General features: G+C 35.8%; 1 protein-coding gene across 1 annotated transcript in view; it reads right to left on the bottom strand.

The window, feature by feature from the left end:
- Nucleotides 1-17,445, bottom strand: part of LOC122794706 (interleukin-6 receptor subunit beta-like) — a 1,250,292-nt gene that overhangs the window by 220,367 nt on the left and 1,012,480 nt on the right. The window lies entirely within an intron of this gene.

The raw sequence follows: 17,445 nt of genomic DNA, 5'->3' as shown, positions 1-17,445 counted from the left end.
GTGCTGGGCCTCCTGGCCTCCAGAATGACATCCATAACAGCTTTGGATAGAGGTGTTGGCTGGTTGTTTAGGTAATTTGCCATGCAGCCAGGTTTAAAGTCTTGAGCTGGCTGTGTAGAATCTGATTGTCTCGCTGGGTGAGCAGGTGAGGAATTTGTGGTAAAATCCATGGTGGGCCGTGGGCCATGTTCCTTAGAATTGGATACCAGTGCTGGCGTGGCCAGTCTGGTGCAATGAGTATCATTTGTGGCCTCTCTAATCTGACTTTCAGCAGCACCTTTGCTAGAAGAGGCAGTGGAGGAAAGGCATACACTGTTAATGTTTTCCAACTGAATGAGAGGGCGCCCACTTTCCAAGCTTGTGGGTGGAATGTCCTTGTGCAAAATTTTTGAAGTTGGTAGTTTTGGGGGTTGGCAAACAGATCTATGTCTGGGCATCCCCATTTTTGAGTTATCATTGCAAATACTTGTGGATCTAGTTTCCATTCGTGGGGATCCATGATGTTTCTGCCAATGTGTTTTTCTTTCCTGGCAGGAATTGTGCTTGTAGTTGAACTTGGTAAGCCAGTGCTGTGTTCCACAAGGTCATTGCTTGCCTGCATAGAGGGTAGGAATGTGTGCCCCCTTACTTGTTTATGTACCACATTACTGTGGTATTGTCCGTCTTTATTATTAGTTGTCCTGGGTGTAAGAGGTCCTTGAAAGCTGTTAGGGCATTCTGTACAGCTAATATTTCTTTTTGATTTTTATGCAGATGTCTTTGATCTGTAGTCCATTTGCCCTGAATGCACTGTCCTGCCATGTGTGCTCCCCAGGCATAGTCCGATGCATCTGTTGTTATAGTTTGCCTGGCTGTGGGTAAGGTGAAAGGCTGACCCTTGTTGAGGTGACATGCCTGTGCCCACCATAGAAACTCCTGTTGAAGGCAGGGAATGAGTGGTATCATTGTTTCCAAGCTGTGGCTGTGCTGAGTCCATATGCTTTTCAGGTACCATTGTAATTTCCTCATATGCAGTTTTGCAAATGGTATTAGTAGTATGCAAGATGCCATGAATCCCAAGGCCTGCAGAATTTTTCTTGCAGGGAGTTGGGTCTTTGTTGCCATTATTTTGAAGTATTGAGTCAGCTGTTGTTGCATGTCTGGCGTGAGATAAGCCATCTGGGCCATTGTATTCAAGCTGGCACTCAGGAATATTATGTTCTGTGAGGGCACTAGTTTTGATTTCTTTTCATTTACTGTGTACCCTAGGCAACTTAAAAGGTGTTTGACAAATGCCAGATGCTTTAAAAGAATGTCCTTGCTTTCTGCTTGAATAAGGCAGTCGTCCAGGTATGGGTATATTTGAATTCCTCTTTGTCTGCAGTATGCAATTACTGGTGCCAGGCATTTTGTGAAGACCCTGGGTGCAGTAGATAAGCCAAAGGGCAGTGCAGAGAATTGATAATGGGTTGAACCTGCAATGAAGCAGAGGTATCTTCTGCAATTTTGTCTGCTAGGGACATGCAGGTATGCCTCCTTGAGATCCAACATTACTAGCCAAACCTTCTTGCCCAGCATGGGAAGAAGCTGCTGTAGTGTTAGCATCTTGAATTTTGGTACTTGCAGATAGGTGTTCAGAACTGAAAGATATAGAATGGGTCTCCATGCTTTGTCCTTTCTGGGGACTAGAAAGAGTCTTGAGTAAAATCCTTGTCCTTGCTCCTGTGTAGGTACCTGTTGAATGGCTCTCATGTCCATGAGAGCTGTAATTTGTTTTTGTGCCTCTGCCCATTGATTTGGTGGCAGGTTTGGCATTCTTTTTATCCTTGGCAAGGTGTAAAAGTGGAATCTGTATCCTTGTGAGACAATGTTTAGGACCCATTTGTCTTTTGTGATGATGTGCCTGTTGTCTGCAAAAAGTGCTAATTTTCCTCCCAAGGGAGCTGCCAAGAGAGATTTGCTTGGTAGTTTGAGGGTTAAGTCATTGTGTTTGTCTTCTGCTAGCTTGGGGCCTGTCTTCTCCTCCTTTCTGGGTAGCGGCACCCCATTGGCGAACTTTGTAAGGGCCTTGTGACTGACCTCTGCCCCTTGGGCGTCTGTATTTGCCCCTCTGTGATCTGTCAGAAGCTGGAAAGGACCAGTTTTTTGTTGGCCAATTTCTGCTGAAATGAGGGGGTTGTACCTGTAAAAAATCCTTGATCGTCTGCATAGACTTTGCCTTATCCTCCATTTTTTTAAAACCTCTTCTGCTTTGACACCAAATAAGACATCCTGCTGTAAAGGTGCATCCAATAATTTTGCTTTAACATGATCAGGTAGGTTTTGTTTTTTTAACCAAGCATGTCTACGTATGACAGACCCAGTAACAGCTGCTCTACAGGAAGCTTCCAATGAATCAAATCCACATTGTAAAGTTTGCCCACCTGTTCAGCTGCATGCAACAGATCCTGCATTTCCTTGAATTCAGATTGTTCAGAATGTGTGCTCATTTTTTGTTTTAATTGAGACATTAGGAATTGCTGATATTTCAGCATGTGAAACTGACAATTTAATGCTCTCATAGCCAGAGTTGCTGAGGTGTATATTTTCTTTCCCCATCTGTCTAGGGCTCTGGAATCCCTTTCAGAGGGCACAGGATTTTTAGCCATAGAAGCTTTAGCCCCTTTGGAACCCTGGGAAATTGTTTCTGGGTCAGCCACAGGGCTTTTATAAAGGAATTTGCGTGAGTCAGGTACTCTGTAGTACCTGTCTGGTTTGGCTGGAGCAGGAGGTAGATAACCTGGATTTAGATTAGACTCCAAGTAAACATCATCCACAATGTCTAAAACTGGAGGGATAGCAAGTGGTCTGTGCTGGGGTAGTAAAAGGAACTCTCAGAGCCTTTTCTTAGAATCAGAGTAGCCCTGGCCTTCCCAGTGGAAATGTTCCCTCATGGTATGTAAAGTTTCCCCAAAGGAGTAGTCTTCAGGGGGGGATGCTGAGGGAATAGAGTCTTCGGCATCAGAGTCTTCATAAGGGGAAAAAGAATAATCCTGTTCATCAGAAGAATCTGAGGAAACTGAAACCTGGTCAGAGGAAGCATAATCCTCCTCTTGTCTTGGCCTTTTATCTGGATGGGGATGGGAACCCCTGATTATGGGTAATCAAATCTTCAACCATCTTAAGCATCTGTTTCTTAGGCATGGGGCCTTGAACTGGAGACTGATGTACAGTCTTTTTTGGTTTTAATGGAGTTTTAAGCTTAGCATAAGATTTAATGGTGAGTGTAGTCAGTCTGAAGACACCTTCTGCAACCAAAGGTGTTTCTACTGCACCGGGATCTCTTTCTGCTCCAGTGTCGGAAGGGCCTAATGAAGATGACTGTGATGGCGTAGTACACTCTGCTTGAGAATCCAAAGCTGTCTGGGGTTCCATTTCTGCAGTCATCAGGGGCTGCGTAGGCACCTCCCTGAAAACTGGAGAACCGGCGACAGGCCCAGCAGAGGCCTCAGAGTCTGGCTTGGTTCTAGGCTGCCTGTCCTTATCCTTGCGTTTTTTATGCATGCCGGTTGTTGGCTGCTCCGATGGCATGATATAATTAAATTTCCTACCAAAGTAATGTTGTGCGAAGTCAAAACGGCATTTGATAGTTCGTTTATTAAACCTAGCACAAAACTGACATCCTGTGACGTTGTGGTCTGGGCCTAGGCAAGGAATACAATAAGAATGGAAGTCCTTATGAGGTATTTGCTTCCCACAAGAAATGCAATTGTTAACTTTTTCTGACATCGGACTGAGGCAAGAAAAGGTTTCCCAATGGGGTACTTAGCTTTATCGAAGACTTCGGACTGAAATTCGATTTGAAAATCTCAGGTGTCGGCCGACCGGCACTTGTGAACTGCTTCTGCTTCAGGCACCGTGCGGCAAGAAAGACTGGAGAAAATGGCGTTGGATGCCTCTTATATACCCCTGACGCACTGACGTCAAGGAAGAAGCGACAGCAACCGACGCCGGATCAAGACTTTGGAACTCTGACAGCAGGATAACCCAAGTGTGATGACTGCAGCAGGGTAACACGATGAACATCTAGCCCGTGTTTTTGAGGTTTCGTTCTTCTGGCTTAGGTGTTTTGAGTGTTGATCTTCCGAGCTGTTGGTCTAACATAGGGAACCCATATATATATATATATATATATATATATATATATATATATATATATATATATATATAAAAGAAACTTTGGTCAACACAACAGATGGTTGATTGGGCTGGGGAATATAACCTTTCCCCAATATTCTGTGATCTCAGAGTTAGTATTTATAATTAGTAAGTGGTGTGGATGGTGCAGGGGACTATGTTTTAAACTTTTTTAGTCATTTTATTTGCATGCTCCCAGGATATACCTTGGCGCATGTGTAGTGATGTATCCACATTTACTTTTGTTAAAGTTTTGATTTTGATGTTACCAGCATTGACATTTGGGTTATTTAAATTATATTTAGTCTACCCATAAAGGTAGGTGTGTGTGTGTATGTGTGTGTGTGTGTGTGTGTGTGTGTGTGTGTGTGTGTGTGTGTGTGTGTGTGTGTGTAGATATATATATATAAAGTCATAAAGAACTCCAGTTAGCATAACCATTTAAAATGTAACATCTGAGACAAAATGAACCATGGGTAGCAAGCTTTATCTAAAATGGTTACTTCAGTTATTAAACTCATCTATCCTCTGTAGTTGTTCCAGGGACAGCTCTATTCAAACAAATCTCTCCACCTCTCAGTGGACAGAATCTATACAAAGCCAAATATAATGGGGAGACAAAGGCTCAAAATCAGCATAGACTTTAAATACTCTTATAAATTTAGTTCATATAACAGATTTTCATTATCATGCATTTTTTGTAAAAAATTTTATTCAACATTTTTCAACAATCACAATTTATCTATGCAAGCAAATTATTAATACAATCAAATAAAACCTATTCACAATTGTCCATATCAAGGTTTTTGTTTAACATTAATACATATATCATTAGTATTTTTCAAGTAAATCGCTCACTTTTTTCCATGCTGATGCATAATATTCAGTGCTCTCATCTTAATGGTTAACAATTATTTTTGGCATACATTTTTAGCTAAATATATAAATTCTGACTATATGATATTCTTACACTTTCCAATGTAATATAACTTTCCTTGCAATCACTAAAATTGACCACAAAAGAGACACTTGTGTTTTTGGAATAATTTCTGGCATTAGAGATTTAAACATTACTAATGAACTCATCATTATACATTTATCTGACTACAGTGCTTGAAAAAAAACCTTTAAACTCATTCCAAAATGGAGACATCATTTTACACTCCAGTACCTTATGTGACCAATCTGCATCTATATTATCACCACATCTCCAACAATTGACATTAGATATGTTATTTATTATTGCAACCTTATGAGGAGTTATAAAAGTTCTATGAAAATATTTGCAAGTAAATAACTTCCAGTACAGTGAAGATGTAGTTTTGCTTATCTTCTTCTTCTTCTTCTTTAGGCTGCTCCCATTAGGGGTCGCCACAGCAGATCAACTGTTTCCATTTCTTCCTGTCCTCTGCATCTTGCTCTGTCACACCAACCACCTGCATGTCCTCTCTCACCACATTCATAAACCTTATCTTGGGCCTTCCTCTTTTCCTGTTACCTGGCAGCTTCATCCTTAGCACCTTTTTCCCAATATACTCTGCATCCCTCCTGAGCACATGTCCAAACCAATGGAATCTTGCCTCTCTGGCTTTGTCTCCAAACCAACCTGGGCTGACCCTCTAATATATTTATTCCTAATTCTGTCCATCCTCGTCACACCCAGTGCAAATCTTAACATCTTCAACTCTGCCACGTCAAGCTCTGTCTCCTGCCTTTTTGTCAATGCCACTGTCTCCAACCCATATAACATAACTGGTCTCACTACCCACTTGTAGACCTTCCCTTTCACTCTTACTGGTATTCGTCTGTCACAAATCACTCCTGACACTCTTCTCCACCCACTCCATCCTGCCTGTACTCTCTGCTTCATCTCTCTTCCACACTCATCATTACTCTGAACTGCTGATCCCAAGTACTTAAACTCATCCACCTTCACCACCTCTACTCCCTGCATCCTCACCATTCTTCTGTCCTCCCTCTCATTCACACACATATATTCTGTCTTAGTCCTGCTGACCTTCATTCCTCTTCTCTATACAGCATATCTCCACCTCTCCAGGGTCTCCTCCACCTGTTCCCTACTCAGATCACAATGTCATCTGCAAACATCATAGTCCACGGGGACTCCTGTCTGATCTTGTCTGTCAACCTGTCCATCACCATTGCAAATAAGAAAGGGCTCAGAGCTGATCCTTGATGTAATCCCACCTCCACCTTAAACGCATCTGTCACTCCCACCGCAGACCTCACTGCTGTCACACTACCCTCGTACATATCCTGTACCACTCTTACATACTTCTCTGACACTCCCGACTTCCTCATACAATACCACAACTCCTCTCTAGGCACCCTGTCATATGCTTTCTCTAAATCCACAAAGACACAATGCAACTCCTTCTGACCTTCTCTGTACTTCTCCATCAACACTCTCAGAGCAAACATCCCATCTGTAGTGCTCTTTCCTGGCATGAAACCATACTGCTGATCACTAATCATCACCTCCCTTCTTAACCTAGCTTCCACTACTGTTTCCCATAACTTCATGCTGTGACTGATCAGTTTAATCCCTCTGTAGTTACCACAGCTCTGCACATCACCCTTATTCTTAAAAATCGGTACCAAAACACCTTTTCTCCATTCCTCAGGCATCCTCTCACTTTCCAAGATTTCATTAAACAATCTAGTTAAAAAATCAACTGCTATTTCACCTAAACACCTCCATGCTTCCACAGGTATGTCATCTGGACCAACAGCCTTTCCGTTCTTCATCATCTTCATAGCTATCTTTACTTCCTCCTTGCTAATCCACTGCACTTCATGATTTGCTATCTGCACATCATCCAACCTTCTCTCCCTCTCATTCTCTTCATTCATCAACCCCTCAAAGTACTCTTTCCATCTGCTCAACACACTCTCCTCGCTTGTGAGTATGTTTCCCTCATTATCCTTTATCACCCTTACCTGCTGCACATCTTTACTAGCTCGGTCCCTCTGTCTAGCCAATCGGTACAGGTCCTTTTCTCCCTCCTTAGTGTCCAACCTTTTATACAACTCTTCATACACCTTATCCTTAGCCTTCACCACCTCTATCTTTTCCGTGCACCTCATTTCCTTATACTCTTTTCTACTTTCTTCATCTCTTTGACAATCCCACTTCTTCTTCACCAACCTCTTTCTCTGTATACTCTCCTGTACTTCTTCATTCCACCATCAGTTTTGCTTATCAGTTTAAGTAATAATGTTTTATTCATGTCTGAAAACTATTCATTATCAATTCTTTTACAGTAATCCCAAAATGTTATTTCTACAAAGGAACTATATATTCTTAATAGCCTATATATTTTGATAAGTATGACCTAAGTTACTTAAATTACTATTAATGTTAAATAAAAAATTCTGATAATTTTTATATATTTTTCACAAGTGAATCAAAGGACACTTTTATTTCATCATTTACAAAATCTTTACAACTTTGCAAACTCAACCAATTATTCTGTCTTACGTTTTATCAGGCTAATAAATATACTGCTGAATATATTTTATTATCATTTATGAGCTGATGCCAAAATATTAAACTACTTTCTTTAAAATCTAACATATTACCTAAATTATGAGTGGTTAAACAATCCATAGTGAATGCTATGAGAAATAATACGCATTTTTTAATAATTATTTAATTACCTTTGAAATGTTGATAAAATATGATTAATCAATGGCACAGAGAAAAAAATTCATTGCTCATACAGTAATCTTTTAAGATCTAATAATGTTGATTAAATACAATTTGCACATGTGGATCAACTGACAATTTATTACTTAGTAATATTTTTCCTGTATTAGTTTCCATTTAGAATCATAGGAATTATTTAACTATTGAGCTATAATTTGAATACTAACTAATTTTATATACAAGTCAAAAATTAGGAAAACTAATACCACCTTCTTCCCAGATTTTCATATGCCATTCTAATGAAGTCCTAGGTTTCTTAGGGAACCATAAATATTTAGTTAACAGAGTTTATTTTCTTAAAAAAAAGCTTTTATTTGGGGATAAAATTAAAGACTGAATATAAGACAAAGTGTTTGGTAGTATTATCATTTTTATTAAGATAAGCCTAACTTCCATAGTAAAAAAGTAGTTTATTCCATCTTGATGTTAGTTGTATGATCATGTTATTTATATTTGTATAATTTACTAAAAGTAGTTCTTTACTACCAGAAGTTATAATGACTCACAAATATTTAATTTGTTTATTATCCCAATTCAAATTACTATATTTTTTAAGATCTGAGTTTAAATCTTTGTTAATTAACAATGTATTGTTTTTGCTATGATTACATTTCAACATAGAAATCTTTTCAAAACATTCCATGGTTTTAACTATATGTTGTAACAATAAACCAAGATTATCAGTAATTAATAATGGGTCTATATCCTATGGGCAAATAGGAAAAACCACGAACGCTCATAATCTCGAAAGTACCAGACCTCGAAGTGCTTTTTCTGAGATCGCTGTACAGTGAAGAATGGAATATTTGCTCTTTCCTCACTGCAGTGCAATCTCGGAGTTGGAATATATATTTAGCGGGAGGTGTGGGGGTGCAGTCCCCCACAATAGCAAGTTTGAGGTCCGGTACTTTTGAGAGCGTTTGCTGTTTTTCCTATTCGCTCATATGATATAGACCCATTAATAATATATCATCTGCAAATAACTATATTTTGGAAGAGTAATACTCATCTATTGAAAAACATTTATGTTTTTATTAGATATAATATGATTTGCAAAAGGTTCTATACATAACACAAATAACAATGGAGAAAGCAGACATCCCTGTTTTTTACCCTTTAAGATTCTAAATGATTTAGCAGAAAATAGCTTATTTTGATACATTCAAATACCTTGTTATACAGCATTTTAATTAGATTTATAAACTCTACAGAAAAGTTATACTCTTCAAGAATTTTAAATACGTAATTCCAATTAATACAATCAAATGCTTTGTCCATCTCTAAACTTATAATTGAAAGTTCTGTTTTTATTCACAAAATCTATTAAACTATTAAGTCTAATAATATTATCATAAACTCTCCTGTTAAATATAATTCCTGTTTGATCATTATTAATGCCTGCCAAAATAATATTTAATCTCTTTGCCAGTATTGACATAAATATTTTATAATCTATAAAACAGAAGAGAGTAGAATCAATGCACGTTCAAAGGTTCAGAATAAGAACCTTTCAATTATTTATAAAAATAATAAAACAGAACAGTAAGCACTTTCACAATGTTTGCATTGCTTCATCAGACCATTTCAAACTTAAGCCAACATTTCATGTTTAAATGCCTAGAACAAAATTGTGGAGCAATCACATCAACAACATCAGCTGACTGCAACACATATCACGTGGTCTATCTTTGCTTTGTTTGTTGTTTATTCTACACTGGCAAAACAAATAGACAACTTAAAGATTGTATTAGAGAGCATTTGTATAACATAAGGATAGGTTCAGCAAATAAAGCACTGTTGAAGCATGTAAGGGAAAATATACTTTTAAATTCCTGGTTGTACAGGTGATTTATGAAAGCATACAGAAGAGTGACATTAGAAATAATACTAAAGTCACTGAAGCTAGATAGATCATTCAGTTAAAAGCTGATAGAGGTAAAGGTCTGAATGTTAAGGTGCCTTTGAAACCATTTTTAAAAGCAAGAGGTTTACGCTATTAGCTATGTTTTTTAGGTCTTTGCTTATGTTCTTGTTTTTATTAGAGTGGAGCATACAAATAGATTTGCTAATTGTTTTTATTTTAATTGTTTGATGAAACCGTTGATGCGATTGGCCCACAGTTTTGTTCTAGGTATTTAAACATGGAACGTCGGTTTAATTTTGAAATGGTTTGATGAAGCAATGCAAACATTGTAAAAGTGCTTACAATTCTGTTTTATTATTTTTATACATAATCAAAAGTTTTTTACTCTGAACCCTTGAATGTGGATTGGTTCTACTCTCTTTTGTTTTATTTTTGTCTAGTTGTCGAGTGAACCATTTATCTCTGGAGCCATGGTTGTTTTCTATCTATTTTGTTTCATTGTGGTGCAACTACAGGGGAGCATGGCAGAGGGTTTTTCATGTGATTTGGAGTTGGATTATAATCCATCGAATGCTGCTGGTGTTAACACACGCAACCATAAATGCTTCTTGAAATGTATAGCAACAGGTGATAATCTACTTCTCTCTAATGCTCCTTGTGCTGACTCCTCAGCAACAGATAATGTTGCAATTAATTCTGATGATTTATGTGTACAGCTTGACAAGTTGGAAAGTCACTTATTTAAGTTAAAAAGGATTCAAATACAATGACAATGTTTTGAGGCTTATTTTTGTGTTGCTGCCCATGGCTTAAGGGTACATAAAATGTACACAAATGGTGAACAGTTTCCAACTTCACTAGCTAAATTGCAATAAATGAATCTTGAGCTTTGTTTTAATTATATCAAGTAGTTAGTGGAATATTTTAAATCTGAGAAAGATAACCTCAGAAATGGTATTAATGAACAACAGAACATGTATGAACAATTCCCTTGTGGCACAACTGATACTAAATTATGTGATCTACTTGATTTGGTGACAGTGTATGAGATGCACCTACTACAACAGAAAAGAAAGAAACTTGATAGAGACCTGAGTGATACCAAAAATGGATGTGTGTTTGCATGGCCTAGAAAGATACACCAGGCTATGGATGGTTCAGCCACTATTCCTTCAATTGAGCCTCCGTTGAATCATGAACACCCAGTGCTGGGTATAAACATTGAGCACAATACTGCTACTGCCACACTGATCAACATCGTTGACTCTGAAAAATCTCTGTTGAATAAAAATATTCATAACTGTGGTGTGCATGTTCCCCAGACTGACTGCAATGTAAACAGAAACACTGGTTCTGGTAACATCATCCCTGTTAATTCAGTTAAACAGATTTTTCCAAGTTTTCCTCTACCCATCAATCGGGAATCAATGATGACCAGCAATCACTCACACAATCAGGGCAGAATGAAATGGAAGAACCAGATGGAGTTGGATGCCGAATGGAACATTGAAGAAGATGTGGCCACAAAAACAAGTTCACTAATATGGGATATCTCTTCTAAGGTTTTCTCCCTGGGTGAGATCTCTGTGCTGGAAAAAGGAATATCCTTTATCCCAACTCAAAGAGCTAATTTGACTGACATTATTGTTGATCTGAAGTTATTTTTGAGAAATATTACTTTGAAACTCTTGTTTGCCAATACAGATTTTACAAACATGAAGTGAGTTTTCAAGAAACCCAGCTCCTTCACTCCTGTTATTCCTCCACTACTTGATAAGTAAGTTGATTACTGTGGATCTATATAATTATTTGAAACTTGATCAAGCACTGGTACCCATCATTCAAGGGCTACCAAAAATACACAAGGATGTCCATAGACCACCATTCCACCCTATTGTTGCTGACAGGAAATGGTGTACAGAGCTTTTTTCACTGTTTGTGGAAAAACACCTACATCTTATTTTGGAAAAGAATATTATATTAAAGGACACTCAACATTTCTTGCATGATTTGTTTAGTTTTACAACACAGCTTCCTTTAGATATACCATTATATCATAGTAACAATGGACGTTCAGTCCCTATTTACTCAGATACCTAACAATCATGGTGGTTAGGTGATCAAGTGTTACTTAACTGAGTTCAGTGATTATACTGTTAGTTTTATTGATTTGTTACATTTGTTCTGGAAATTATATTACAAAATAATGTTTTTGTGTTCAAAGGCAACTATTATCTTCAAAATGATGGCATAGCTATGGGCACTTCTAGTGCCAATAGTTACACCAACACAGTTATGGTGCTTTGGGAGAATAAGTATATACTGAGAACTCAACAGTTTGCACTGAATATCTTATTTTATTGATGCTTTTTTGATGATTTATTTATTGTATGGAAAGGCAATGAAGATGAGCTAAGAAGTTCTCATTAATATTTGAATGAGGAAACCACTTTTTTGAAGTTCACAACCTATTCATGCAATTCTATTAGTTTCCTTATATTATATTAATATTATATATATTAATATTATAATTTCCTTATATTATATTAATATTTCCATAACCAGATTAAATGGTGGGGAGATTGTTAGAGGGACTTATTGGAAATCTTGTTATAGGAACACATATTTGCACAGAAAAAACATGCACAACTGACACATTTTTCAAAATGTAATGATAGGGTAGGGAAAGACAGTTTTCAGGTTTAATGGCTGTGACAATAAATTTAAAGAAGAAATTCATGATTTGAAGGTTTAATTTAATGAGAGGGGATATAATGTGCCTGAGGTTGATGCTACTATGGAGCAGCTCATTCCACTGTAGGAAGGTATAGTGAGACCTTATTTTTCAGCCCATGAAGTTAGTGTTAAGAAGAATCAATGAAAATATTTTGATAATATCATTGGTATGTCCATTTTTATGGTAGTAATATAAACTATATTACAAATATTATTAGGAAGTACTGGGCCATTCTAATTACTGATCCAGCTGTAAAAGAAATCATCAGTGAAATACGAGATTTAGATTTAAGAATAAAAAGAACATCAAAAGGATGGTCTGCAATCTTAAAGATAATCTTAATGATATAAATTTTGTAGAAGTAGGTTCAAAACCATGCCACTCTTGCAACTATTGTGGTTAAATCAACAGTGCAACAGACTTTACACATCCAGATACTGGCCAGGTTTTTAGAGTCAAAGCATTAGCTGACGCCACGTGGTCTATCTTGCAGTTTGCCTTGTCTGTAGTTCATTCTATGTTGGCAAAACAAATAGACCACTTAAAGATCATATTAGAGAGCATTTGTATAACATAAGGATAGGTTCAGTGAATAATGCATTGTCAAAGCATGTAATGGAAAATAACACCATGCATACTTTTAAATACATGGTTGTAGAGGTGATTCATGAAAGCATAAGGAAGGGTAACATCAGAAATAATACCGAAGTCACTGAAGCTAGGTGGATACCTCAGTTAAAAGCTGATAGAGGTAAATGTCTGAATGGTAAGGTGCCATTGAAACCATTTTTATAAGCGAGAGGTTTATGCTAGTAGGTACGTTTTCTTAGGTCTTTGTTTATGTTCTTGTTTTTATTTGAGTGGAACAGATGAATAGATGGGTCTACTTCATGATGTTGAAAGCCGACAATATCGAAGCTGATATTGTCGGCACCACAATACTGAAAGCGCAGAACATCATGCAGGTAAACGGAAATCTCTGTAGGGGGAGATTTCCATTTACCTCAATGTAGTGGTGTCTCGGAGTTGAAATATTTAAGTAGGGGGATGTGGGAGGTGCAGGGAGGCTTGCCCCCTGCCTACGCTAGTTAGTTTTTATTTTTTTTTTTTTAAATGTTATTCGATATTTTACTACATCGATCACTAGAGGTCGACCTTTAGTGATTCGATGTAGTAAGATTTTGATAACATGATATAGACATGAATAGATTTAATAAGTGTTTTTATTTTAATCATTTGAAGAAACAATTGATGTGATTGGTCCGCAATTTTGTTGTAGGTATTTAAACATGGAATGTCGGTTAATTTTGAAATGATCTGATGGAGCAATGCAAACATTCAGAAAGTGCTAAGCATTCTGTTTTATTATTTTTATATGTAATTAAAAGTTTTTTACTCTGAACCCTTGAATGTGCATTGGATCTACTCTCTTGTTTTATTTTGGTCTTGTTATCTCTGGAGCTGCAGTTGTATTTTATCTATTTTTTAATCTATATTTAGAAGTGAAATAGGGCAATATTTGTTGTATATGTAATACATTAAATCTTTAATATATTATCTGATAACTTATAAAGCTCTGGAATTATTGCATCCAAACATGGAGTTTTACTAATTTTTTTAACTTGATCTTTATTTTCCTTAGGAAGGTTTATCAATACTATTTCTTTGATCTTTAGTTAGCTTATAGTTAGTTTTCTTTTAGAAATCTTACAAGACTATTACTATTTATCCAATTACTATTATTATTATTTATTTGCTTGTAATGATCCCTAAAACATTTAATATATCTGCTAAATTAGTAACTGTTTTATTTTTACTGCCAAATTTTATATGATATTTCCTTAATATGATTTAAATTATTCATTTTTGATCTAATGGCTAATCTGTGTCAATGTTTAGGAGTCACTGGATAAGATTGTAATTTTATTTTTTCTAGGTTTACTGAAATCTTATGACTAGGAATATCTACATATTTTTCATTTAAAGTTTTCAATTCTAGATTATTAGCTTTATCATTTGATTTAATGTCTAACTTTAAAATATCTATCTTAGTTTGTAACTGTTTGCACCAGTTCTCTATCTCATTCTCATCTTTTACAAGCATACCAATTTTTAATTTTACCAGTCAAATCAGCTTTCAAAGAATCCCAAATAATGATCTCAGTAATGTCTCCATTATTACTAAACCCTAAAAAGGTCTTAATTTCATTAATAATCCAGTCTCTAAAACCCTTAATTTTAATTATATATGCAGTAAGTATTTTACATAATATTAAAATATTGGCTTCAATGTGAGATTAAAAGTAATTGCACTGTGGTCATTCAATGGACAGGAAATAATTAACAAATCTTTAGTTTTAGAGTATAAGCTGTTAGAAATAAAAATCTTGCCTATATTGGTTTGGATGCCAAATCTAAAAGAGTAATGTGTACAGTTAAGAGATTTGGATAGTCTTAAATCATAAATTTTCTCAAATTCATTGTATTGATGAAGTGATTAACATGTTTTGTAACTGATGAGAGTTTAAGCTTTCAATCAGCAGTAGTATCATTCACCAATAAAATCTCCTGCTAAAATCACATCACCTTTCACATAAAAAGATATAATATCTAAACAGTTTTTAGAAACTTTTGATCCAATTTGACGGATCCAGTAAGAGTTAAGTGTATAATATAAATTTTTATTTCTACTACCACCAAACTTAACATCCCATTCTTATCTGAATAAGAATCAGTTATTTTGGCATATTCAGTGATGTTTTCCATAATATAACTGTACCTCTTCTTTTTGCTCTAAAATGAGTCCCAACTAAAATGGAATAATAAAATGAAGTAAATAATCAGCACCACTGGAAAATAAATGGCACTGAGCACCAATAAAATAGAAAATGTCAATGAACAATAAAATAGGCTCATTGACAACCTCTGGCAGTCAATAGCAGTTACCATATAGATGTCTATTCAGACCAAGTAATGTCCACTCTATAATTCAAAAAGGAATTGCAAAAACGTCAAGTACAAACCCTTTATTCAAGAACGAAAAACAGGTATCATAGGTAACATCTATATGGTAACTGCCATTGACTGCCAGAGGTTGTCACTGAGCCTATTTTATTGTTCATTAAAATGGAATAATCTTTTAAAAACATTCCATCTATATCTTTGGATATAAGACGTGTTTCTTCCAAAAAGACAATATCAACTTTATGAAGTTTTAGATATTTCAATAAACTACTTATTTTTATTGAGTTATTTAATCCATTACTGTTCAATGACACACATTTATAACCTGACATTTATACCAGATAAAACTTTATGTATTAACATGACATTATATATAAAACAAACAAGATTTTCTTTTTAAATATGCCTTGAGATGGACAAAAACCTAATGACTAAAACTATGTAACTAGTACTAAGAATAAAACTACCCCTATCATGAAATAACAATTTCCAGGTTTGATGATATAATCATACAAACTCCCCTCTAGCCTTACCATAAACTAACTAGACTTATCTTAGTGCTACTCCTTCTATATCAATGCTAACATCAGTTTTAAATTAGATATTCAAACTCATTCATTATTAATTAATTCAGACATACTAACTTTACTTCAGTAGATGTAAACAGTATAGCTTAACTTATTTAATATTTAAAAACTATCTTTAATATATAACATATAACATTTGGCTTCTCTTTTAAACTTGTAAAACACTCGTGACTGCAACAGGTGAGCTGCAGAAATTCAGAAAGTCATTTTAAATGGACTTTTATATGAGAATTCAATTGTAAAGCTATTAGATGAAAAGCAAAACTAATATATCTCTTTCAATTTACATTAAAATCACTTATGGAAACAATTCTACCAGCCCATACAAGCCATACCTTCCTTAAACAACCATATATTCAGAAAGAGACAGAGAGGGGGAGAGAGAAGGCATTCATACAACACATCTCACACATCATTATAATATCATTGTACCTCAGCTTGAATTGTTTTAAATATATAACATTAATTTATTCTTATATATATATATATATATATATATATATATATATATATATATATATATATATATCTTAAATTATATAACATTTAACTAAACTGTAACATTATGAATCATTCTAAGCTGTTATTTGATAAAGAACATTACTATGAATCCCAAATGAACTATTCCCCTAACTTTGAATTAAATAAATGCCTAGTAGAACAAATAAAAACTTTTACCTGGCTACAGATGATATTCTTATTTAGAAATTAATAAGAACAAGAGCATATTAAGAACTTACAACTTATTCAATATATTCAGTCATTTGTCTCTAGGTTTTTTTACTTTGTTTATCTTTTAAATTCCACCATTTCTTGTGGCTTGTCTCTAAGTTTGTCAGTGACCAATCCATATCTTCAGGCTTGTCCAAAAGTTTCTTTTTTTGTACAAAATCCACTGCTTCTTTTAAAGTGTTGAATGATTTTGTCCCTCAGGTAAAAAAAATCTTAATTTTAGCCGGGAACACAAGCTGTGCTTTGATGTTCACTTTCTTTAAATTTTTTATAAATGGAGCGCACTCTTCTCTTTTGGCCATAGTAGAAGTGGAATAGTCATTATCCAATCTTATGGATTTTTCTCTTATTTTTATAAATGAGTTATCCCAAGCTGTCCTCAGGATTAAGTCTCTATCTTGACTTAGCATGAATTTAACCATAACTGATCTAGGAGAAGGTGGGGGCAGCCACGGTGGTGCAGTGATTAGCATTGCTGCCTCACAGCAAGAGGTTCTCCGGTTCGATCCTTGGCTGGGATGCCTTCTATGCAGAGTCTGCATGTTCTCCCTGTGGTCACATGGGTTTCCTCTGGATGCTCCGGTTTCATCCCAAAGACATGCTGTAGGTGGATTAGACAATCTAAATTAGCCCTAGGCGTGAGTATGTACATGTGTGTGCCTTCTGTAGAAGGTTG

The sequence above is a fragment of the Protopterus annectens genome, chromosome 2.part1 (assembly GCF_019279795.1).
Source record: "Protopterus annectens isolate FY-2018-M chromosome 2.part1, PAN1.0, whole genome shotgun sequence".
In the NCBI taxonomy this organism is placed as follows: Eukaryota; Metazoa; Chordata; order Ceratodontiformes; family Protopteridae; genus Protopterus; species Protopterus annectens.
Note: the sequence above shows the minus strand (reverse complement) of the source record. Positions and strands in the feature narration are given on the sequence as shown.